General features: G+C 46.4%; 1 protein-coding gene across 6 annotated transcripts in view; it reads left to right on the top strand.

The window, feature by feature from the left end:
* pak5 (p21 (RAC1) activated kinase 5) overlaps window positions 1-26,792 on the top strand; it is a 173,785-nt gene that overhangs the window by 61,639 nt on the left and 85,354 nt on the right. The window contains exon 1 of one of the 6 annotated variants that reach the window (XM_008116118.3): window positions 19,254-19,389. The exons of the other annotated variants lie outside the window; for them this stretch is intronic. The gene's annotated coding sequence lies outside the window, so the exon portion shown is untranslated. Of the gene's footprint in view, window positions 1-19,253; window positions 19,390-26,792 lie in introns of those variants that run through there. 6 annotated transcript variants of the gene reach the window in all.

Below are 26,792 nucleotides of genomic sequence, written 5' to 3'. Positions count from 1 at the left end.
CATTGACAATGGTGAGAGAAGATGGGATTTGTGGAAGAAAAACATCTAGGGGCCACATGTTCCCCATCCCTCTTTTGTGTAATCTTGCCGATGTTCATAGTAAATGCTTGTATACAATATGCAAATATTCTGTTTCTCTGGGATCTGCAGTATAATCTTGCAGTGTGGTTTTTTAAAACAGTAGATCAACATTCCCTTCCCACTGGGCATGCTTATTCCTCAGTAGGCTCTCATGAGGGATTCCCTTCCTCCTGATATTTTTTCTGTCTAAAGCTTAAATATCTATAAACTTCAGGATTCCCATGAGTATGCAGATGCCTTCTGTCTTGTGCACAGTTGGTGCCACTTAGACTATAATAATGCAACAAAGATTGGCTGAAAGTGGTATTTGTGTATGCCACAAAACATTTAACAAAACATTGCAGTATACTTTTCATTGTGTGTGTGAGCTGAGCCTGCGGCTGAATACTGAAAATACAACAATTAAGTTTGAAAAGAAGAGGCTTTCATGTGTGAGGTATTTTTGTTTAAGTTTTTCATTTTTAACATTTAAAAATATAAGCAGCCTGCAAAAAACACAATTGAGAAAGAGATTTATGCATGCAGTGATGTGCTTCATTTAGCTTGGAAAAACATTTGAATGGATGATTTAAATAATCCAGTTGGGGCTGCAATGTTGGCATTGAACTATGTTAGCTGGCTGCTGGAAGCTAGTCTCACTCAGCACCCTCAGTGACAGTGTTGCAGAGAATGGCATTGTATATTATTCTTTTGTCCCAACCTGCAGCATAGTGATTAAACCAAGTGATAGCAAAACAGGGTTTTTGTGACAACTTTTCTTAGCATCAACTCTGACTTTTTGTCCCCTTCAGGATGAGAGGGGCAAAATATAAATGCTGTAAATAAGCAATCTCTCAATGTAGAGTACTTGCAGACCAATCCAAACTTGGCCTGCAGCATTCACTGTGAAATACACTTGATTATCTTCCTTTTCTGCAGCTAAAAGCCACATCCAGTCTACAGTATCGAGATGGTGGGATAGGTAAAGGTAAAGGTTTTCCCCTGACATTAAGTCTAGTTGTGCCCGACTCTGGGATCAGTGCTCATCTCCATTTCTAGGCCGAAGAGCCGGTGTTGTCTGTAGAAACCTCCAAGATCATGTGGCCGGCATAACTGCATGGAGCACTGTTACCTTCCTGCCAGAGCAATACCTATTGATCTACTCATATTTGCATGTTTTTGAACTGCTAGGTTAGCAGAAGCTGCCCCTAACAGCAGGAGCTCACTCTGCTCTCTGGATTCAAACCACCAACCTTTCAGTCAGCAAGTTCAGCAGCTCAGTGGTTTACCAGGAATACACTTAATAATTTATTTAGTTATTTTACTAATAAATTTTAAAATTTTAAGAAAAAGCCTATTGTATATTTCTACTAATCTAGTGGTTGTTTTATTTAATGTCATCCCTCATGAATTTCTGGATGAGGTGTATGTTTTTAAAGGCTTAGCCATGTTGCTTTTCCACCAGGGCTGTTAGCCTATACAAATCTGGGCAGTAAATCCCACTGAATTTAATATGACTTACTTTGGAGAAGACATTCTGGGATTGCATTTCTGGAAGTCAAAACAAATCTTCATCTGCGGAAACCAGGATTCTTGTTTAACACAGGGAGGAAGAATGAATGATCCTCAATATTTCTGGAGTGCAGTGCCCAGCAGCCTTAGCCAACGTAACAAGTGGTGAGAGATCATAGGTTCTATAGTCTTGACAACACCTGAAAGGCCAGATGTTTCCCATAGTTCTGCACACCTTAGGTATAGTATATAATACATGAGTTGAAGGTAGGTTTGAGGGGCTACATCGAGGGTCATTCAATAAAAGTATCAATATCTCTGCAGTTTTTCTACCCAGGCATTGAAAAAATCCAGAAACAATGATTGGCAAAGTGAGTAAAGGGGGTTGTTCCTTTTTCTAGATTCTTCTGGGATAGGTTAAGCTTTCACCTTTCGGCACTAGGAGAAGGAGATGGTTCCTTTTTTGTGCGAAAAGAATTGAGTTACAGTACTTACACTGACTCCAGCATAAATTGACTTAATTTTTGGAGGGTTGATTATTTAAGAAACATCTCTAGACTTAAATACAAATATATTCAGTAACTATAAGGGGAAGGAAAATTGACATGCAAAATCAGTGATCATATTTAGAGCCCTTGTGTTCCTTTGAGGAAGATGAGAGATGAGCTGGAGTTAGAGCTAATAGGAATATATTATTCAAACTACAATGAATTAAATTGACTCAAGCTTTAATCCCGGCCCCATTTATTTTACTAATTTATTTTGCTGATTTGTTAATATAGTTGGTCCCCAAGTTACAAACAAGATAGGTTCTGTAGACATGTTCTTAAGTTGAATTTGTTTGTAACTTGGAAAAGGTACATTTAAGTGATTTCACCTCACTTTCTGTCCCTGTGAGAATGTAGAAGGAAGGATTTGTGCTAAAGCTTCAGTGAGGATGCTTGCTACAGATGTAGGTAAAATGCCAGTAAAGAATGCTACTGCAACATGGCAATACAGCCCAAAAACCCAGTGATTCTAGCCATGAAAGCCTTCAAAAACACAATATTCATTATTATTATTATTATTATTATTATTATTATTATTATTATTATTATAGAAACTGCAGAGGCCATCCAGTCCAACCCCCTTCTGCCATGCCGAAAAAACACAATCACAGCATCCCTTGAGCAGTGGTAGGGAAATAATATTTGGTAAGCAAAGAAAGGGGGCAGGGTCTGGTTGGCAAGAAAAAGAGTCTGAGCTGTGAGGATAGAGGAGGAAGAAGGAAGCAGTGTGGCACCATGGAACCCCTCACTATAACCCACAGTCCCAAGTGCTCCGCAGAGCACAGTTTGGGAACCATTGGAGTATGGGGTTGAGTTCCCAGCCAAGCCATGGAAAGCCACTGAATGATCTTAAACAACTTACATGTTATCAGTCCCAGAAATGTTGGTGACTTTAAAAAAGAAAGAAAGAAAAGAAAATGAGCTGAATAAGGTTTTCAAGCAGCTACACTTCATAGGTATAGCTGTTTATAGTATGGAGAACATCATATTGTATGTGCCTGCTAAGTAACTTACAAATGAGGAGCAACCATAATTCTCTCCCATCCCTAAGGGTTCATCTTCAACAGCAGTTCTCAACTGCTGGAAGGCTAGAACTTCCAGAAATCCCAGCCAGTTTACTAGCTGTCAGGATTTCTGGGAGTTAAAGACCAAAAACATCTGGGGACCCCAGGTTGAGAACCACTGATCTACAACATTGTAGATTTAATGCACCTTGACACCATTGTAACTGCCCTGGAGGGAATATCTGGGTTTCAAAAGGGCAGCAAGGAGTTAATATTGGACAATGGGAATATCGAGGGAATGGATGATATGTGTGCTGAACAAACTGGCCCGAGAAGGGAAGATATGGATATGGATATAGGTTTGGGAGTGGCGAAGTCATCAACGAAGGCTCCATTGGAGGGGGATTTCTCTCCTCCTCATGTTGAGTGCCGCCATGGCCATACCTTGCAAATGAAACAACTGGCCTTTCTAATTAGAGACTCCACATGGAATAGGGGTAGATGGACCTCGAAAAGAGCGATCCAGAGGTCCTTGGTTCAAATTTTATCAAGGAGCCTGACTACAGTCAAGATTAAGACCATTACGTGGCTCCAGAAGGACTATCAATCGCACGATCGCTCTATATGCCTCATTTCCACCTTTGAGGATAAGTCTATTATAGAGGAGTTATGGGCCCTTAGGTCCTGGCTGCTATTATGGGGCATCACCATCAGAAAAGTAATAGTAGACCCCGTGATTCGTCCTCTTGTGGCCAACTTATCTTTATATACTCAAGCACTAACTAGGCCCAATGATAATAGGATGTTCAATCCTCACTGTAGGTCCCCTCCCTCAGAAAAGTCGCATCTAGATGTTCTGGCCCAATCTTTCTCAGTCCCTTACCAGCAATCGTTGCCTCCCCCTACTCCTCGAAGATTTTCCGGTAGGCCCTACTTGTCCCCTTTCTTGGAAGCTAGGCTAGTTGGAAATTCCAGCAGTCATTTGGACTTGGGGAGTTGACTAGACACTCCAAATGATGTTCCAACTGAGCCAGATTCCCTGGGGGGTGGGAACCGGGTGGGGTTTGGTTCCATCGAGGTCGTGTGGGGGAGGAGGAATTGCGGTCGACGGATTCCCAGGGAGAAGCGCAACAGAGTTCTTGCGACCCTGGAGAAGGATAGGTGTGGTAGCCTCGATGGCAGCCCCTCCGGGCTGAAGGTCCTACTGCTCAATGCCAGATCCGTCAAGGGTAAATCATCTATTATCCAGGATTTAATCCTGGATGAGCAGGCGGATCTGGCTTGCATCACCGAGACCTGGCTGGATAAACTGGGTGGGGTTAGTCTTTCCCAGCTTTGTCCTCCGGGTTTCGGGGTGCATCAGCAGGCCAGGCCAGGAGGGCGGGGAGGTGGGGTTGCGGTGGTCTTTCGGCAGTCCATCGCCCTGGTCAGATGCGCCGCTTTGCAACCTGCCGGGTTTGAGTGTCTCCACCTGAGGGTGGGTACCTGGGACAGTTTGGGGATTCTGCTAGTGTACCGTCCACCCCGCGACACAGCAGTCTCCCTGCCTGAGCTAGCAGAGGTGGTCTCTAGCGTGGTGCTGGGTTCCCAGTGCCTGGTGGTGCTGGGAGATTTCAACATTCACGCTGAGGCCACCTTGACAGGTGCAGCTCAGGAATTCATGGCCGCCATGACAACCATGGGACTGTCCCAAGTGATATCGGGTCCCACTCATCAAGCTGGACATACACTCGGCCTGGTTTTTGTTGCGGGTGACGGTTTGGTTGGAGTGGAAGAGCAAACTATCCTTCCATTGTCATGGTCCGACCATTATCTGATCAGTTTAAGACTCACCACACCCGTAAACCTCCGCAGGGGTGGTGGACCCATTAAGATGGTCCGCCCCAGGAGACTTATGGATCCTGAGGGATTCCTGAGGTCTCTTGGGGATCTGTCTGCCATGGAGCCTGACGATCCTGTCGATGCCTTGGTCGCTCGCTATTACAGTGAGTTGTCCAGAGCTATAGACATGATCGCCCCTGAACGTCCACTCTCGCTACGTGGAGTTGCCCCAGCCCCCTGGTTTACTGGGGAGCTGGCGGAGATGAAACGTGCGAGGAGGAGACTAGAGTGCCGCTGGCGGACAACTCGTGATGCATCTGACCGAGCACGGTCTAGAGCCGCTATTAGGGCCTATTCCGCGGCGTTGCGAGCAGCCAGGAAGGATTTCTCAACTGCCCGCATCGCTTTTGCAACAACTAGATCCTCCGAGCTGTTTCGGGTTGTTGGGGAGCTCCTCCACCCTCCTCAGGCTGGGGGGGCACCTGACATCCCGGCAACTCGGTGTAGCGAGTTTGCTCACCATTTTGCAGACAAAGTCGCTCAGATTCGTTCCGACTTAGATGCTGGCCTTGTTGCAATGCCAGGTGAGGTAACCGAGGCTTCTGTCTGTTCGATCTTGTGGGATTCGTGTCAGCTTGTGCAGCCTGATGATGTGGACAAGATTCTTGTAGCGGTGAGGGCGACCACCTGTGCCCTTGACCCTTGCCCATCTTGGCTTTTAAAACAGGCCAGTGGTAGGTTGGTTGATTGGTTTGTGAGAATAATTAATGCCTCTTTGGAGCAGGGTAGATTTCCATCTAATCTAAAACAAGCGGTGGTGAGACCTATCTTAAAGAAGGCCTCCCTAGATTCGACCAACTTGCATAACTACAGACCTATCTCCAACCTTCCATTTTTGGGCAAGGTCTTAGAGCGGGTGGTTGCCTCTCAGCTCCAGGGATTCTTGGATGATACGGATTCTCTGGACCAATCGCAGTCTGGCTTCAGGCCTGGTTTCAGTACCGAGACGGCTTTGGTCGCCTTGGTGGATGACCTCCGCAGGGAGCTGGACAGGGGGAGTGTGACCCTGCTGGTTCTCTTGGATATCTCAGCGGCTTTCGATACCATCGACCATGGTATCCTTCTGGGACGTCTCTCCGGGATGGGCCTTGGGGGTACTGTTCTGCAGTGGCTTCAGTCCTTCCTAGAGGGGTGTTCCCAGATGGTGAAGCTGGGGGACACCTGCTCGGACCCCTGGCCATTGTCCTGTGGGGTCCCGCAAGGTTCTATTCTGTCCCCCATGCTTTTCAATATCTACATGAAACCGCTGGGCGAGGTCATCCGGGGTTTTGGAGTTCGGTGCCATCTCTACGCGGATGACACCCAACTCTACTACTCTTTTCCACCAAAATCCAAGGAAGCCCCTCAGATACTGGACCAGTGTCTGGCCACTGTATTGGCCTGGATGAGGGCGAACAAGCTGAAGCTCAATCCTGACAAGATAGAGGTCCTCCAGGTCAGTCGAAAGTCCGATCGGGGTATTGGGTGGCAACCTGTGCTTGACGGGGTCGCACTCCCCCTGAAGGCGCAGGTCCGCAGCTTGGGGGTCCTCCTGGATTCGGGGCTGACGCTTGAGGCTCAGATGTCAGCCGTGGCCGGGAGGGCCTTTGCACAACTAAAACTTGCTCGCCAGCTGCGACCATACCTTGAGAAGTCTGATCTGACTACGGTGGTCCACGCCTTAGTTACCTCTAGACTGGACTATTGCAATGCGCTCTACGTGGGGCTGCCTTTGAAGACGGCCCGGAAATTGCAATTAGTTCAGCGCTCGGCAGCCAGGCTTCTAACAGGAGCAAACTACAGGGCGCGTTCTACGCCTCTGTTTAAGGAGCTCCACTGGCTGCCGTTTGTTTTCCGGGCCCAATTCAAGGTGCAGGTTATCACCTACAAAGCCCTAAACGGTTTGGGACCCACCTACCTTAGAGACCGCATCTCCCCCTATGAACCTGCACGATCTCTTCGCTCTTCGGGGGAGGCCCTCCTCTCGCTCCCACCACCTTCGCAGTTGCGGCTGGTGGGGACGAGAGAGAGGGCCTTCTCCGCTGTGGCCCCCCGCCTCTGGAACTCACTCCCGAGGGAGATTAGACAGGCCCCCACCCTCCTTGCCTTTCGAAAAAGCCTTAAAACCTGGCTTTTCCAGAGGGCCTTCGACGACTAATTTTTGGGGGTTGATTTGTCTGCCCATTTAATTTAATTAGAGAGTGTTCTGCCATGATTATTGATACCTTGCTGAATACTTCTGCCACGAAGCTACAGAAGCCCTCTATTTCGGCCTAGAACTGTTTTATCTCCTTGTTTTTAATATGTGATGTATGTATTGATTGTATGACTGCTTTTCATGTTTGATTTTACAATGTGTAATTTGTCACTGTTTTTATTATTGTTGTGAGCCGCCCCGAGTCCCCTCGGGGAGATGGGGCGGGATATAAGAATAAATTTATTATTATTATTATTATTATTATTATTATTATTATTATTATTATTATTATTATAATTCTGTGAAATCATAGGGATTGTAATTTGGTGAGGCACCAGCACTCTTTGACAGAGGAGGCTAAAGACCTTATAAAACTACAACTCCCGAGGTTCCACAGCATTGAGCCATGACAATTAAAGTGGTATCAGATAGTATTAATCCAACAGTTCTTGGAGCTGAGGGTGCATTTACACTATGGAATTAATACAGTTTGACACCACTTTAACTGCCCTAGCTCAATGGAATGGAATCACAGGAATGGTAGTTTTGCAAGGTCTTTATCCTTCTTTGCTAAAGAGTGCAATGTCTTATCAACCTACACCACCCATGATTCCGTAGCATTCAGCCATGGTAGTTAAAGTGTGTCAAACTGCATTAATTCCTAAATGAAGATGCTCCCTAAGATGCAAATGTATTACTGATACCATTAATCTTTCAATTGAAAGAGTTAACTGTAGACATATGTCATGCAGTACTACACCTTAGAGCCTATTTGTCTTAGAAGAAATAGAAAAGATTTATATTCTTTAGTGTTTTGCTCAGGTGAGCACTCATCATATGAATGATCTTTGTAGTATTTGACAGGGAGTAGCTACATGATTTCACATGCTTTTAATAGTAACATCTTTTGGCACAGTATGGTGTTAAAAGCGAAAGCACATGCTGTCAGTGAAATAGTAGTATGAATGAATATTTCATGCCATTTTCCAAAGGGGACAGGTTCAAAGAGCAAAACATGTGAGAATCCCCTTGGGGAGTAGTAGAGCCGACTTTTGCAATGTAAGCCATGTACACGCATCCAGTTAATATCTTTTGATTGAGTATGATGACACATCAATACAAAGATAGATTAGTCAAAGTCAGACAAAATTATTGTCACAGCTTTGAGCCCTTTTAATGCCAAGGCAATCTTTGCACGCATACCACACATGTCACATGAAACAAATAAAAACTGGTCTATGGTCGGTTGCCAGTTTGGATATGGGACAAGTGTCCTGAACAGATTGGGGAACAGAATAAAGTGACACAGAGGTACTGGTGAAAAGAACAGAACTGTGGACACCTCCCTTTCTCCATCTACACTGTAGAATTAATGGAGTTAGACACCACTTGAACTGCCCTAGCTCAATATAATGGAATCATGATGCTGTGGAATTCTGGGGAATGCAGTTTGTAGAGGAACCATCACTCCTTGACAGAGAAGGCTAAAGACCTTGGAAATCTATAACTCCCAGAATTCCATAGCATTGAGCCATGTCAGTTAAAGTGGTATCGAGTTCATCCAGTTTGCAATAGTTCTATACTCCTTTGTCCATCCCCACTGAAGGTACAGGAATTCCATCCCATGTTCAGCTTGGCAACACTAGGTCTACCACACTATGTCCAAGGAAAGACAGATATTAAATCACATTCTATTCGGTGATATTTCATGTTAGCTACAAATGCCTAGAATTGTTAACTAATTCATTGTGCACTTGGGTGTAAACCCTCACTGAAAAATAAATGGATTTTAAATTGCTTTTATTGCTGTGCTGCCCTGAGTTCTTATGAAATAAGTTTGGATTTACTGGCTAAGTAAAAACTTGTGCAGCAAAGGGATATAGACATATTTTTTACATACAAAAATACATGTGCATGGAGCAAGGTGCATTTACCAGAGGAGATTTACACACTGCTCTAAATCCTGTTTGTGCCATGGGAACTTTAGGAGTGTGCACACTCCCATTTTCTTTCCCTTATAAACCAAAAGGAGCCTCCGGTTGCCTAGGGGATAAAAGCCTTGTGACTTGAAGGTTGGGTTGCTGACCTGAAGGCTGCCAGGTTCGAATCCCACCCGGGGAGAGCGCGGATGAGCTCCCTCTATCAACTCCAGCTCCATGCAGGGACATGAGAGAAGCCTCCCACAAGGATGGTAAAACATCAAAACAGCCTGGGCAATATCCTTGCAGACGGCCAATTCTTTCACTCCAGAAGCAACTCCGGTTGCTCCTGACATGAAAAAAACAAACCAAAAAGAGCTGGTTTCCTAGCTTCATCTTATGTCTGCCTTCCCCACCATTAAGCAGCACCAGGAGTAGCTCTTTTCAGTGGTTGACAGGTGTTGAAGGGTGTTTTTGGACAGAGTACCAAGTTCTGGAGCAATGATTTTTCAGGGCCTTTCCAGACAGGCCCTATATCTCAGGATCTGATCCCAGGTTTGCTGTTCATCCCAGATTATCTAACAGTGAGAACTCATATAAGTTTAAAGCAGAAAATCTGGGATCAGATTCTGGGATATAGGGCCTGTCTGGAAGGAACCTCAAAGGTGTGACGCCTCTAAGCTGCGTGAGCACCAGGAACCAGACACGGAGGCCAATAAACAATCTAATATCTTTATTAAAGAAATAAAAGAGTCAAACAAAAATAAGCAGAGTATTTAGTCCAGCAATAGTCCTTTTAGGAAAGGTCAAATATAGTCCAATAATATAAAGTTAGATGTCCAGTATTAGAGTTCAAAGTTTTAAATCCAATAACCGAAACACACTCAAACTTCCAAGCAGTTTGAGTGGGGAAATAAGCAAAGTGTGATGAACCATGGGCCTTGTAGTCCTGCTCAGGACATTGTAATCCCTGATGAAGATGAAAACTTGGGTTTTTTACCTTCCCAGTCTGAACTGGATTCCTCTCAGCCAGATCCTTCCCAGGCAGATCTGGAAACCTTGCACCTGCAAGAAAGTTGTGCCCCAGAAGTATGTCAAACAACCCCAGAGCCTACTTCTCCCGTGTTCTTGCGCCGGGAGTTTTGTAAACAACAGAGAAGTTTGGATTCAGCTTCGCGCAGGAGTGCGAGGATAGCAGCTAAGAATGTTGCCAATTAACATTGGTTCTCGTGAGAATCTTTAAGGAGTTTAACATCTGGTCTCAGAGTTTAGCTTTCGTTTCTGATTCCCAGAGAACCGCTCTGGTGAGAAAGTTGGACTCTATATAGGTGTTTTGCCCGCGTAGCAACTTCGCGGAGTCAATTCGTCAGCCTACGGAGCGAGTTGTGTCTGGACAGCGCGCTCCGATTCAAGCCTCGCTTCAGCTCAAGCCTTGCCTTGCTATCCAGCCTTCGCCTTGCTTCCCAGCCTTGTTTACCTACGGACTTTGCCTTGTTTCCCAGGACTAATCCTTGCCTTGTTTCACGGATTTTACCAAGTTATTCCACGGACCTTGTTCTTGTTCTTAGTTACCTTGTTCCACGTTCAAGCCTTGTTTCAAGTATCAAGTTATTTCCTAGCCACGCTCAAGTTTTATGGACTAAAGGACCTTGTCATCTCCCCTCACTTTGCTTGGCAAAGTGAGTGTTTCGGTTATTGGATTACAACTTTGGACCTTAATATTTCTTATTGGACATTGCTTTTTTGGACTAATTCTGACCTTTCCTGAAGGGTCTAATTCTGGACTATTTTCTATACTTGTTTTTATTAACTTTATATATTCCTTCAATAAAGATATTAGTTAGATTCTGGCCTCTGTGTATGGTTATTGGTGCCTCTGCCGCCTGGGTCGTGACAGTTTGACTCCGCGCCCCATAAGCACCAACTAACCGAGGCCAGGATGTCTACCGGAGCCGCGCCGGCTGGACAGCCGCTCAGCTACACCATCAGCAAGGACGAAGTGGACCGCATCCGTGACAGACTCAACGCGCAGGATGGAGAAATAAAAGGGTTGAGGGAGCGCGGAGTTCGCCTCCCGGCCATGGCGTTGCCTACCAAGTTTTCTGGAGAAGCTGCTAAGGTTCATGTTTTCCGCCGCCAATGTCAAGCTTATCTAGAGGCCCGTGATGCCGAGTTTCCCCAAGAAGACATCAAGGTGGCGTGGGTCTACAGTCTTCTAGATGGACCAGCGGCTAGCTGGGCGACGGCCCTGTTTGATCAAGCCTCCCCCCACCTAAATTCAGCACAACGCTTCTTGGATCACCTTAAGGAGACCTGGGGAATCGAGGACAATTTGGAGGCAGCCGGTCACAAACTCCGGCGCCTCCTTCAAGGAGACAGACCCATGTCTCAGTACATAGCCGAGTTCCGCGTGCTGGCCCACAACACCGGCTGGAACGATGTAGCCCTCAGAGGACAATTTCGGGAGGGTCTCAACATTGAAATGCTGGAAGAAATCTCCAAGGTGGACCCTCCCCAGACCCTCGAGGCACTCATTGATCAATGTTTACGGGCTGAAGTCATGATTGCCAACAGGAAACAATGGGTTCGAGGCCAGGGCGGTAGAGCCGGGGCAAAACCCCCCGCTCCCGCCAGTGTTCAGCCACGTCCGGTGTGGAGACCCCCGCCGCCAACCCCATACCCCAGAGGAGGCGAGGAGGTGCCGATGCAGTTGGGCAATGTGCGTCCCAGACTAGATGCCGCCGAGAAGGCCCGTCGTCAACGCTTGAATCTCTGCTGGTACTGCGGGAACGGGGGCCACTTCGCCAGAGAGTGCCCAGCCAAAGGGAAGCCTGCCGCCCGTCTTGCGGCGGCGTCCTCCACGGAGTCGAAGGCGTCTGAGCCGACTGGCACACAGCCGGCGGGGGAAGCCAACGACCGGGTGTAGAGAGGCTCGCCAACCCGGTCAAAAAATCCATCCAAGAGCCGCCAACCGGGGTCCTGTTCCTTCTCGTGGTCACATTATGGTCAGCAAAAAGGGGACCCGTCATGATCCACGCCATGATAGACTCTGGAGCTACCAACAATTTCATCGATAGAGAGTATGCCGACTCTCTGGGATTACAATATCATGATTTCAAGAATGCCCGTGTGGTGCAAGCCATAGACGGCCGTCCCCTCAAGACGGGCCCCGTAAGCCAGTGGTCGGAACCCACCAGGATGTGGATAAGGGAACATATGGAAGAGATTTCCTTCTTTGTTACCGAGGTTCCCCATTTCCCTGTGATTTTGGGAATTCCATGGCTGACACTCCACGACCCTAACATCTCCTGGTCCAACAGAGAACTGCAGTTTGCTTCACCGTACTGCCAAAACCATTGCCTCGTAGCCAAGGTATGCCATGCCACAGACTCCGAGCCCATCATCACCTTGCCAAAGAAGTACTCCGAGTATTGGGATGTATTCAATGAGAAAGAAGCCGAAAAATTACCCCCACATAGACCTTATGACTGTGCCATTGACTTGGTGGAGGGGGCCCCGATCCCGCGAGGGCATCTCTACTCCCTGACTGAACCAGAGCAAGAAGCTCTCAGGGAATTCTTAGAGACAAACCTTCGCAAGGGGTTCATCAGACCCTCTCAATCCCCAGCCGCCTCCCCAGTGATGTTTGTGAAGAAGAAGTCAGGGGAATTACGCTTGGTGGTGGACTACAGAGCATTGAACAATATCACCAAGCGGAACAGCTATCCCCTGCCCTTAATCTCGGATCTACTGGACCGACTTCGAGGAGCCAAGGTCTACACCAAGCTGGATCTTCGGGGGGCTTATAATCTAGTTCGCATCAGAGAAGGGGACGAGTGGAAGACCGCCTTCCAGACTAAATTCGGATTATTCGAGTCCCGAGTTATGAATTTCGGTTTATGCGGAGCTCCCGCAACGTTCCAGCATTTTGTCAACGATATTTTTCAGGACTATCTAGACAGATTCTTGATAATCTACCTGGACGATTTTTTGGTGTTTTCCAGATCACAATCAGAACATGAGAACCACGTCAAAATGGTGTTGCAACGATTGCGGGATCATGGACTTTATGCCAAGCTAGAAAAATGCGCTTTTGATCTACAAGAGGTAGATTTCCTTGGCTACCGCATCTCGCCTCTAGGGCTTTCCATGGATCCAGCCAAAGTTTCAGCAGTATTGGAATGGCGGGCGCCAACTAACAAGAAAGAGGTGCAGCGTTTCTTGGGGTTCGCGAACTACTACCGCAAGTTCATTCCAGATTTTGCCCGCTGGTCCGACCCCATCACTAGCTGCATCCGTGGAAAGCAGCCTTTCCGCTGGACTGATCAAGCAGAGAAAGGGTTCCAGCAACTGAAGAAACTATTCACCTCCCAGCCAATTCTACAGCACCCAAATCCTGGAACCCCTTTTGTGGTGCAAGCGGACGCCTCTGATGTGGCAATTGGGGCTGTACTCTTGCAACCGGTGGGAGAACACCTCCATCCCTGTGCCTTTTATTCTCGTCAACTAACCACACCAGAGAGGAATTACACCATTTGGGAAAAAGAACTACTGGCCATAAAGGCAGCCTTTGAAACTTGGAGACATTGGCTAGAAGGGGCCAAATTCCCCATTGAAGTCCACACTGATCATCGTAATCTAGAACATCTAAGAACTGCCCGCAAACTAAATCAGAGGCAGCAACGTTGGGCTTTATTCTTTGAACGTTTCAACTTCCAGATCCATTATGTGACCCCAGCTCAAACCAAGCAAGCAGACGCCCTGTCACGTAAACCGGAATACGCTGCAGGACGCAAGGAGACCTTTGAATCCCAACTGCTACAACCTGAGAACTTTGCCACGCTCACAGTGGGGAACACCAAATCCAGTCCCATTGGTTCAACTTCCCCTACTCCAGGACCCATCTGTGCTCAAGAAATCAGGGCTAGTCAGCAAGCAGATGCCTGGGCGCAGGACCAACTTCGCCAAGGTCTGCATTTTCCCTTTTCGCTTAAAGATGGGCTGCTCTGCTATAGAAATCATGTTTATATCCCACCCGGACCGGGCAGGGAAAAAGCGCTTCGTCTGTGTCATGACTGCAAACCAGCAGGACACTTCGGACTATTTAAAACCATGCATTTGATCCTAAGAGATTTTTGGTGGCCCAAGATCCGCAAGGATGTGGAAAAATATGTCAACACCTGCCCAGTATGCCAGCGCTCCAAGATACGAAGGGAGAAGCCCTCAGGGCTTTTACACCCCCTTCCTACCCCATCTCGCCCATGGGAAATAATTTCCGCGGATTTCATTACTGACCTACCACCTTCCTGTGGATTCACCACGATCTTAGTGGTGGTAGACCTATTCACCAAGTTAGCCCATTTCATTCCCTGCGAAGGCCTCCCCACGGCCAAAGAAACTGCGGATCTATTTCTTCAGCATGTTTTCAGACTACATGGATTGCCCAAGAGTTTAGTCACAGACCGTGGATCTCAATTCACCTCTCGTTTTTGGAAGGCACTACAAAAACTACTGGGCATAGACTCTCGCTTATCTTCAGCTCATCATCCCCAAACAGATGGGCAAACGGAGCGCACTAATGCCACTTTGGAGCAGTATCTTCGCTGTTATGTAAACTACCAACAGGACAATTGGGCTTCTCTGTTACCACTGTCTGAGTTTGCCTACAATAATGGAGTTCAAGCTTCTACAAAAGAAACGCCGTTCTTTGCAAACTACGGTTTCCATCCACGTTTCTTTCCCCCTGTCATTGAAACTTCAGAAGTTCCCGCAGCAGAGGATTGGCTGCAGGAACTCACAGCGGTGCAACAACTTTTGCTCCAGCAACTGGACCAAGCCAAGGAGGACTATAAACGCCACGCTGACAAACACCGCCAGCCGGGCCCCGAAATCAAGGTAGGAGATCGGGTTTTTCTGTCCACTCGCTTTCTGCCCTCCCACCGCCCATGCCGGAAGTTAGATGCCCGCTTCATTGGCCCCTATCCAGTGGTGGCGCAATTAAACCCCGTGACTTTCAAACTCCAACTTCCGCGTTCAATGCGCATTCACCCAGTGTTTCACCGTTCCCTGCTCCTTCCGGCGGATGGTGTGCGTCCTGATACAGACCAACCGGCCCCCCCTCCTGTTTTGATGAATGGGGAGGAGGAGTTCGAGGTTGAGGACATTTTGGATTCTCGCTTTCATCGCCGCCGCCTACAATATCTCATTGACTGGGTGGGTTTTGGGCCTGAGGAACGCTCTTGGGAAGACGCCTCCACAGTCCATGCTCCTGATCTAACCCGTCGCTTCCATCTGACCTATCCCACCAAACCGCGACCTCGCGCCTCGGGGAGAGGACCCCAGTTTGGGAGGGGCCCTGAGGAGGGGGATAGTGTGATGAACCATGGGCCTTGTAGTCCTGCTCAGGACATTGTAATCCCTGATGAAGATGAAAACTTGGGTTTTTTACCTTCCCAGTCTGAACTGGATTCCTCTCAGCCAGATCCTTCCCAGGCAGATCTGGAAACCTTGCACCTGCAAGAAAGTTGTGCCCCAGAAGTATGTCAAACAACCCCAGAGCCTACTTCTCCCGTGTTCTTGCGCCGGGAGTTTTGTAAACAACAGAGAAGTTTGGATTCAGCTTCGCGCAGGAGTGCGAGGATAGCAGCTAAGAATGTTGCCAATTAACATTGGTTCTCGTGAGAATCTTTAAGGAGTTTAACATCTGGTCTCAGAGTTTAGCTTTCGTTTCTGATTCCCAGAGAACCGCTCTGGTGAGAAAGTTGGACTCTATATAGGTGTTTTGCCCGCGTAGCAACTTCGCGGAGTCAATTCGTCAGCCTACGGAGCGAGTTGTGTCTGGACAGCGCGCTCCGATTCAAGCCTCGCTTCAGCTCAAGCCTTGCCTTGCTATCCAGCCTTCGCCTTGCTTCCCAGCCTTGTTTACCTACGGACTTTGCCTTGTTTCCCAGGACTAATCCTTGCCTTGTTTCACGGATTTTACCAAGTTATTCCACGGACCTTGTTCTTGTTCTTAGTTACCTTGTTCCACGTTCAAGCCTTGTTTCAAGTATCAAGTTATTTCCTAGCCACGCTCAAGTTTTATGGACTAAAGGACCTTGTCATCTCCCCTCACTTTGCTTGGCAAAGTGAGTGTTTCGGTTATTGGATTACAACTTTGGACCTTAATATTTCTTATTGGACATTGCTTTTTTGGACTAATTCTGACCTTTCCTGAAGGGTCTAATTCTGGACTATTTTCTATACTTGTTTTTATTAACTTTATATATTCCTTCAATAAAGATATTAGTTAGATTCTGGCCTCTGTGTATGGTTATTGGTGCCTCTGCCGCCTGGGTCGTGACACAAGGTCATTCAAGGAGTCCCAGGTTCAAAGTCCGAGGCTAGGATAACAAGGCAAGGCAAAGTTGGTTGTGGTGGAACTGAATTGCAGTCCAGACTTGGCAGGGAGACGAGACGCAACGGCCGGTCTACTCAAGAGTAGCGCGCCGCAGGAACTAGAGACAATGTTGATTTCCCAACTGACACGTTGACACCGCGATGGCTAGCCTGCGCGCAGAACTTTTATGGGACTTCGAATCTCCCCTCAAACCAGATGCCTGAACACTTTTTCCCAAAGGAAACGGACTGAAGACAACAACTTGCCAGATGCAAACCTCCCTGGAAACTCTCGAGGGAATTGGTTTAATTAGCGTCCTCTCTCTTCGCTAATCTTGCGCTTTTCCTCCTATTCTCCTTCTCAGAGCGGAATGTTTTCAGACCAAAAATTCTGGAAACTGAAATCTAGAATACCTGTAAGAACAAATTTTGGGAAATCCAGGTCTAGGTTAGGGCTTCTTAAACCTTTTCCATTAGAACCCCTTTCTGCCTGAGAAATGTTTATGTGACATAGGTATATAAAATAGTCCAAAAATCAAAACGTTTACTGATAATAAATCAGCATTTGCAAAGATTTCTTAAATAGGCTAGGTTTTCTTTTTATAAAGTATAGCTGAAGCATTTTCTGCACATTCTTGCTAACAAATTCATGTAAATGTCCAAAACAGCCGCTAAATCAGGCATGGGCAAACCCAGGATGTGGCCCTTAGGGGTCTCAAGTCCAGCCCTCATCTGCCTTGGTCCTCCTCTCAGCAAGTGGATGCAGCGTCCCACGTCCCCAGGCTAAGAGGAGGGCCAAGGTATAAACACGCAGCTGATAAGAGCTCTCTGGAGCTCTCGCCAGCCACGTCTCTCCTCCTCCCCTTCTCTGCCTGGGAAAGCAGTGGACCACCATCTCCTTGGGTGGAGAAGAGTGTGGAGGGGAAGGCAGGCTACTGCCAGAGAGATCTCTGGAATGGCCTGACTCCGCCTGGGAAAGTGGTGGGCCGCTGTCTCCCCAAGCAGAAAAGAGTGCGGAGGGAAAGACATTAGTAAATATTTGATTTTTATACAAATTTTATATACCTCTATTTCTGAGATCACACAAAAATTTCTCTGGTGGAAAAGGGTCCTGAGTGGAAATTTTTTAGAAGCCCTGGTCTAAAGGATAGTACCTTGTGTCCCACCCCCAAAAAGATATGTATAAATGGACACAGCATGACTGACTCATCTGACCATTGTCTGCTGTACAGTCATCCCAAACATGCCTAGTGTGGGAGTCCTTCCCATATGGCCTCAATGCTGAAGGCTTTCCTGATGCATGCATAACCAAGTAGAAAGCTTTTTGAGCAGCTGCAAAATTTACAGTGCTACAAATCTGTGGCAGTGCTGATTTCCTATCACTTAGGTTTTGTGAAACCAAGACCAAACTGTAAATAGGAGTTATATTTTATTTCATAGTTACTTAATTAAACTGGTCACGTTTTCCTCTTCTGAAAAAGACTTGAATCATTTTTGTAGTTCAAAGGTTAGACCTGTGTGCATAGATCTGTATGTATTTGTGTAAAATTCCAAATGTGCTTTTCTCAGACAATTGAACTTTCCAGTTATGTTGTAATATTTCTAAACACAATACATTTTGGAGAATTGATGAAGGCACTAACAGGGTGCATTTGTCAATTGGTCATGGATAAATTATAGTGCAATACTTTAGAAATCTCTTAGGAAGATATATGAAATAGTCTCAGTGAGCATCACTCCCAGGTACTTCTAAAGGATTGCACTGTCATTTTTGTAAAGGATTTGTAAAGCATTGCAGTGTTGCAATATAAACTTTCATTGGTCTACTTAGAAGTAAGTCTCAGCATGCAAGTATGGTGAAGATTGCAGCCTTGAGATAATGTACCAAGCGTTAGCATCATTCTGTTTCATATTTGGAGAAGGACATTGTTTCCAGTAGGAACTGTGCAAATTTGTATCATTGTGCTTATCTCATGCTGAAGAGAGAACAATCAAAGTTTGTACAAGAGAAGGAAAACAGAGGGCAATCCCCACATTCTCTGGGTAAGCACTGTGAATAGACCTTATTCTCCTCAACATGGATTTTGGAAGAAAATATTTGGCATGCAAGCCTAGCTGTACTTAGGTCAGTGGGAGACAAACCCCAAGGCAGTACAACTTAGTTTAAGGCTTTTTGTATTTACTTAAAACAAGAAGTCAGCCAGTCAGAGACAAGTACAAAATACAGTAGAGTCTCACTTATCCAACATAAACGGGCCGGCAGAACGTTGGATAAGTGAATATGTTGGATAATAAGGAGAGATTAAGAAAAAGCCTATTAAACATCAAAATAGGTTATGATTTTACAAATTAATTACCAAAACATCATGTTATACAACAAATTTGACAGAAAAAGTAGTTCATTACACATTGATGCTATGTAGTAATTACTGTATTTACTAATTTAGCACCAAAATATCACAATGCATTGAAAACATTGACTACAAAAATGCGTTGGATAATCCAGAACGTTGGATAAGTGAGACTCTACTGTATTAGCCAAGGAGAGAAGCTGGATCGAAAGTGGTGAATCAGGGGACAGGACCCATTTCCTACTGCCTCTTCCCTTGATCCAGCATATGTATATAAATACAAGTTGATACCTTAATTACTACATGTAGTGGTCCAATAGTATGGTGGAGACACATTATTTTATAGGCCAGGAACACAAGAAGCAAAGAGAGAAGTGATAAGTACAAGGTCAGCTTCGGCAGAGAATTCTTTTTTTTACTTGCAGCTTCCCATGCAGTTTTTAAACTGTTGAGAGTTAGAACGTTTTGGAGACCATACTTTCTGCCTGGCCTCATTCTTGCTGTTGAGTAGCAGCTGCCACCCAGAATGCTCTGGGTTTAGAAGCTGTTGCTATTCAGGGGGTAAGTAAAACCATAATCCTTTTTTGCCACTCGAAAGAAACAGTTCTTACACATTTTCAAATACCTGTATTGTTCTGTATGTGGTTACCTTCCTGTAGTTAAATTATTTATTTACAGCAGCAGTGTTCAAGTACATCAGTGGTTCTCAACCTGCGGATCCCCAGACGTTTTGGCCTTCAACTCCCAGAAATTCTAACAGCTGGTAAGCTGGCTGGGGTTTCTGGGAGTTGTAGGCCAAAACACCAGGGGACCCACAGGTTGAGAACCACTGAAGTACATGGAGTTTTTAATTAAGGCAAAGGAGAGGGGTTTTTTTAACTAGCTTTGAAGAGGAAGGAGAGCCCAGGTTTTCCTCTTAAAGAGCAAACCAGGCTTCTCAAGTCAAACAGTGAAGATTTTGTCTGCTTTCCTTGCCCTCTTTTCAGACGTTTGTAGTTTGAGCTAATTCCCCAAACCCCACAAGTAGCCCTCCCTTTTCCAAGAGTAGACTTTGATCAAAATTATTGGCATGAGTTAAAGGATTCCTGTGAGGCTAATATTATGAGATCACTCAATATGACAGTTTTAAACATGAAGATGCACGAGGGGAGACAAAGCTGTAACTGTTAATTTTTTAGAAACAAAGCAAAAGTATAGTTCCTGCACTGGGGAAATATATAAACAATGCTTAGCAAAATATTCAAGCTCCCAAGAGATGGTAAGAGATGCTGATTCTACATTTTGCTATTTTTATCATTTCTTTATCCCTTATTGTGTGTGTGTGTGTGTGTGCTGAGGAGTGGTGGTGGCACATTCAAAAATATGTGTTCATGCCATATTCAAGTTGCATACTATAAATTGATAACAGATTGGGCGAGACTGGAGCTATATCTATACTGTAGAATTAATGCAATTCAACTGCCATGGTTTAATGCTATGGAATCATGGGAGTTGTAGTTTAGTGTAGTGTAACACTCTTTGGCAAACCTTGTAATACTACAAATTCCATGATTCTTTAGCATTGACCCATTGCGGTTAAACTGCATTGGGTTGCTGTGAGTTTTCCAGGCTGTATGGCTATGTTCCAGAAGCATTCTCTCCTGACGTTTTGTAGCATCCTCAGAGGTTGTGAGGTCTGTTGGAAACTAGCCAAGTGAGACTTGGAAACTGCAAAGCCATTCAATCCTAATCAAGGTGGCCAGTTGCAACATTCACACTTGCCTCAAACAGACAAGAGTTCTTTCTTCCACCCTGGACCTTCCACAGATATATAAATCCCATTTCCAACAGACCTCACAACCTCTGAGGATGCCTGCCATAGATGCGGACAAAACGTCATGAAAGAATGCTTCTGGAACATGGCCATACATCCCAGAAAACTCACAACAACCCAGTGATTCTGACCATGAAAGCCTTTGACAACATATTAAACTGCATTAATTCTACAGTGTAGATACAATCTGGATTTGGCTATTATTCTACTTACATTTAGGTAAAGGTAAAGGTTTTTCTTGATATTAAGTCTGGTCGTGTCCGACTCTGGGTGTTGGTGCTCATCTCCATTTCTAAGCCGAAGAACTGGCATTGTCCATAGACATCTCCAAGGTCATGTAGCCGGAATGACTGCATGGAGCACCATTACCTTCTCGCTGGAGCGGTACCTATTGTTCTACTCACACTTGCATATTTTCAAACTATTAGGTTGGCAGAAGCTGGAGCTAACATCAGGAGCTCACCCCACTCCCCATATTCGAACCGCTGATCTTTTTGGTCATCAAGTTTGGCAGCTAAGTGGTATAACCCAGTACACCACTAGGGGCTCCTACTTACATTTTTCCGGGAATAAATCCCATTCAACTTAGTCTCAATACATCCAATTCCAATACATTCCAACCATTTTATTGATTGTACCATTGCCTCTTTTGGAAGGATCCATTGCTAGATGCAAAATGGCAGTCATCAACCAGATTATATTTGCTTCAAGATGTCCTGCATGGATTGTGGCTGTAACAATATAAGATATATCATTCTGTGCAGTACCTTGTTAAGCATTGAAATGTAACATTTAAGCAAAATTCCTTTCACTGAAGTGTATGGCAGGACTTGAATTATTGATGTTACACATGCAGTTGTGTGTTGTATGTTTGTCCTATGATGCATATGGGGATGGTATGAGCTATTTTGGAGAGATGAGATAGTTTCTTGATCCAGACAGATTTTTACACTACTTTACTCCCTTGGTCCACTCTTTTTTATTAGCATCATTGTCTAATGTGGTTTGATTACAGTCTAGAGTTTCTATTTAAGAAGTAGTGTTTAATTACTACTGCAACTTTAGAAGAGAGTCAGCGGAGTGTAGCGGACACTTTGTGTGGAGAGTGTATTTCTTGGTTGAGGGCATTGGAGCAGATCAGCGTGGCTTGTTTCTTTCAGCTCTACTGTTTTCTGGTTCAGTGAAAGATGGAAAGCTATAATTTGGGAAATTACCCCAAAGCATGAGAGTCCTCCATGGATGTAAATGTAGTGATTTTAGTGAAGCTGTGCTAATTTCCATCAACTGTTCTGGATACTTTGTACAGAAGATGCAGTCTGGGTATATTTTCAAGACTTTTACAGAATGCAAGACAAATTAATTTCACCCCTCTGCAGCAACTATATCTTCATCATTCCAATTTGAACAAGGCTCAATTAATGCTAATAACTTTCATTAATGCAGAAATAAATCTCAGACTTTTGGTATAGATTTTTGCCATAAGCAACTTGCATACATGTAGTCATTATCCTCTCTTTGTATGTGCTCTCTCACACACACACACTTTCCCCCGATAAATCACCATTCATGTCCTTGACACCTTGACGTTAACATTTCTTCTTCTAACACATGCCAGGAAAATGAATAGTGACAAGTTTTCCAGATCTAGCAAGTGCATGCTGCATTGCTTAGCATGGCACAGCGGATCATATTTTAAATGTATCAATTTAAAAATGCAGAGTTGGGCTTTAATATTTTGTAAATCGGGTCGGTATTCAAAGCATGGATTGCATTCTTATATTAATTTACCTGCTGGCCTTCCGCAAGCACATCAAGACTTTTCTCTGCCAGCTGGCATTTGGGGAAGAAAAGGGGGAATGCTGCTGGGGAAGTTGTGAGTGGGACTTGGGACGGGGGAGGGGGGTTGTTTGTGTGTTTTAAATGTATTTTAATTGTGTTTATTGTATTTTTACTGTATTTTTAACCTAACACATACAGTATTGTTTAATTGTTTTAAAGTTTTGCATTTGCTTTGTTTTAAATTGTTCAAAGTTTGTGGTTGTTATCTTTAACTGGGTGGACTTGTATTAAGCAGCATTTATAAGATCCTCATAGTCTGCTGCCTGCCTTTTTTTTTTTCCTCCTTTTGTGTGTATGTGTTTGTGTATGTGTGTTTTACAGAGTCGGGAGTGAGAAACTTTTTATCTCTATGCAGGGAAACTGTATTGACCGTGATAGGTAGCGGGTTTTAACCTGGTATTAATGTCATAGGAAGCGATCTCTTAGGTTTGAGAGTACCGTGAGTTTACTGATGGGTAATTGAGGGTTTAGAATGTGAATTGATGGTCTGTGTATGTTGGTGGATATACTGCTGAGTGAAAGCTTGACAGACAGAGACTATAGGATTGAGGTGCTAATTTTGAAAGAGCAGAGTGGCATACTATAGGAAGGCTTTCCGAGAAGGTAATAAGAAATGAGTTGGAAGGAAACTCCGGGCAATAATGAACTCTCGCACTTATGCGATCTGTTGGGGAAATCGTTCGGTACTGTCCTGCAGCAGCTGGAAATACTGAACGCGAAGCTCGACCATCTCTTCAAGGGAATTTCCCTGATTGTGAAATACCCTTCTCCTACAGACACTATAACAACTATACCAACCAGGCTTATTAACTCAAATGAGGAACTAAACACTCCGGAAGGCCATGGAGAAATTAAGCTCAAGGAGCAGAAGGTGGTCGTCGGTCCAGGCCTTAGAGGGACTAGAGAGGAGGGTGGGTTTTTATCGGGGGGAATGGGTCTGGGGAGGGGGGATGGGAAGGAAACCAACAATGTCCTGCAGAAGTCTAACACTGTGCTGCCCTCTGAATTGGCCGGACAATCTTTGGAGACTTCCTGCAACGCTCAACATCTGTTACGAACAAACAAGGTTGCAGTGGAAGTTTCAGACTCGTTATTGAACAGAGGCAGGTGGACTTCTAAGCGAGCAGTCCAGGTATCTCTTGCACAAATTTTATCCATAAGCTGGTCGGAAGTGAGAATCAAGACAATCGACTGGCTTTGTAGAGAATACCAATCCTGGACCCGCTCCTTGCGTCTTATCATTGGCTTGGAAGATAAGATATTAAGGGAAAAATTGTTTTTGTGTGGGCCCAAACTGCAACAATGGGGCATCACTCTCAGGAGGGTTCTGGTAGACCCACTGATTCGCCCCTTGGACATCGGGCTGAGTATTGACATTCAAGAGTCCCCAATTCTAAGTCATGCTTATTCTACCTCCGAATCCCACAACAAGACTCCAGGCTTGTTTGGTCACCTTCCCATTCATGTTGATGATAAATCAACTGACCCCTCTCTCCCATTAGTGGAGAGAAGCTCCTTCTCTAAACAAACAAGTACCCTTGGAGGCTCTCCTTGCCAGGACAGCTGACTAGTCCCGGCAACTGGCAATTCCACCCAGTTTATCCATCAGGGGGAAGAAGGCTTTCATGGAGGTGGCCCCATTGAGGTGATATGGGGGAGGAGAAAGCACGGTCACTATCGACCCGGGGAGAAGCGCAACAGAGTTTTTGCGACCCTGGAGAGGTCTAGGTGCGGTAGTCTTCAGGACAGACCCCCCAACCTCAAGGTCCTGCTTTTGAACGCCAGATCCGTCAACGGTAAAACAGCTATCATCCAGGATTTGGTCCTGGATGAGGGGGCGGATCTGGCATGCATCACCGAGACGTGGCTGGATGAGCTGGGAGGTGTGAATCTCACCCAGCTGTGTCCTCCAGGTTTCGGGGTGCATCAACAGGCCAGGGTTGGGGGGCGGGGAGGAGGAGCTGCGGTGATCTTTAGGCAGTCCATCGCCCTGATCAGATGCGCCGTTCCGCAATCTCCGAGGTTCGAGTGTGTTCTCCTGAAGGTGGGAGCCCGAGACAGCTTGGGGATTCTGCTGGTGTACCGTCCACCCCGCGACCCAGCAGTCTCTCTGTCTGAGCTAGCAGAAGTGGTCTCCAATGCGGCTCTTGTCTCCCAACAACTGATAGTGTTGGGAGACTTTAACATTCATGCTGAGACCACATTGACAGGAGCAGCTCAGGATTTCATGGCTGCCATGACAACCATGGGGCTGTCTCAAATTATATCTGGGCCCACACATCAGGCAGGACACACCTTGGACCTTGTTTTTGTTGTGGACGGTGGGACAGTCAGAGTGGAAGAGCAAAATATTCTTCCATTGTCATGGTCTGACCATCATCTGATCTGTTTAAGTATCGCCGTTTCTTCTAACCTCCGCAGGGGTGGTGGACCCATTAAGATGGTCCGCCCCAGGAGACTGATGGATCCGGATGGACTTCTGAGGTCTCTTGGGGATCTTCCTGTCTTGGAGACTGGCGACCCTGTCGATGCCCTGGCTGATCGCTATAACAGGGAGTTGGCAAGGGCACTGGACACGATCGCTCCCGAACGTCCCCTCTCGCTACGTAGAGCCACGTCGACTCCTTGGTTCACTGAGGAGCTGGCCGTGATGAAGCGTGAGCGGAGGGGACTAGAGTGCATCTGGAGGAAATCTCGGGATGTGTCTGACCAAGCACGGGCTAAAGCCGCTATTAGGGCTTACTCCGTGGCTTTGCGAGCAGCCAGGAAAGCTTTCACGACTGCCCGCATAGCGTCTGCGGCCAATAGGCCATCGGAGTTGTTCCGAGTTGTTGGGGAGCTCCTACGGCCTCCTGAGGCACAGGGGCTTCCCGATGACTCAGCAACTAGGTGCAGCGATTTCGCTCACCATTTTGCAGGCAAAGTTGCTCAGATACGCCTTGAGCTAGACTCCAGTTTAATTGTAGTTCCAGAGGAGGTAACCGAGGTACCTGTCTGTTCGATCTTATGGGATTCTTTCCGGCTTGTTCTTCCTGATGACGTGGAGGGGATTCTCGGGTCTGTGAGGGCGACCACCTGCGCTCTGGATCCTTGCCCCTCCTGGTTGGTCAAGCTGGCCAAAGATGGGTTGTTGGATTGGTTTGTGACCATAATAAATGCCTCTTTGGTTCAGGGGTCAGTTCCATCCTGCTTTAAGCAGGCGGTAGTAAAACCACTATTAAAAAAGCCTTCGCTTGATCCATCTATTTGTAACAACTACAGACCAATCTCCAACCTCCCATTTTTGGGCAAGGTGCTGGAGCGGGTGGTTGCCAAGCAGCTCCAGGAGTTTCTCGATGACACTGATTTTCTGGACTGCTCGCAGTCTGGCTTCAGGCCTGGGCACAGTACCGAGACGGCTTTGGTCGCCTTGGTGGATGACCTCCGCAGAGAGCTGGACAGGGGGAGTGTGACCCTGCTGGTTCTCTTGGACATCTCAGCGGCTTTCGACACCATCGACCATGGTATCCTTCTGGGGAGGCTCTCTGGGATGGGGCTTGGTGGCACTGTGCTGCAGTGGCTCCGGTCCTTCTTGGGGGGTCGTTCCCAGATGGTGAAGCTGGGGGACTCCTGCTCGGACCCCTGGCCATTGACCTGTGGGGTCCCGCAGGGGTCTATCCTATCCCCCATGCTATTCAACATCTACATGAAACCGCTGGGAGAGGTCATCCGGAGTTTTGGAGGGCGTTGCCATCTCTACGCAGATGACACGCAAATCCACTACTCCTTTCCATCTGAATCCAAGGAAGCCCCCCGGATGCTGAACCAGTGCCTGGCCGCTGTGGCGGACTGGATGAGGAGGAACAAGCTGAGGATCAATCCTGACAAGACAGAGGCCCTCCTGGTCAGTCGCGCGTCGGATCAGGGTATTGGGTGGCAACCTGTCCTGGACGGGGTTGCACTCCCCCTGAAATCACAGGTCCGCAGTTTGGGGGTCCTTCTGGACTCAGCGCTGACGCTTGAGGCTCAGGTGTCGGCGGTGGCCGGGAGGGCCTTTGCACAACTCAAACTTGTGCGCCAACTGCGACCATACCTCGTGAAGTCTGACTTGACCACGGTGGTGCATGCCTTAGTTACCTCTAGACTGGACTCTACGTGGGGCTTCCCTTGAAGACGGCCCGGAAACTACAATTGGTTCAGCGCTCGGCGGCCAGATTAATTACAGGGGCGAGCTACAGGGAGAGATCTACTCCCCTGTTCAAGGAGCTCCACTGGCTGCCGTTCACCTTCCGGTCCCAATTCAAGGTGAATACCATCATTTATAAGGCCCTAA

This window comes from Anolis carolinensis, chromosome 1 (genome assembly GCF_035594765.1).
Source record: "Anolis carolinensis isolate JA03-04 chromosome 1, rAnoCar3.1.pri, whole genome shotgun sequence".
Taxonomy (NCBI): Eukaryota; Metazoa; Chordata; class Lepidosauria; order Squamata; family Dactyloidae; genus Anolis; species Anolis carolinensis.
Note: the sequence above shows the minus strand (reverse complement) of the source record. Positions and strands in the feature narration are given on the sequence as shown.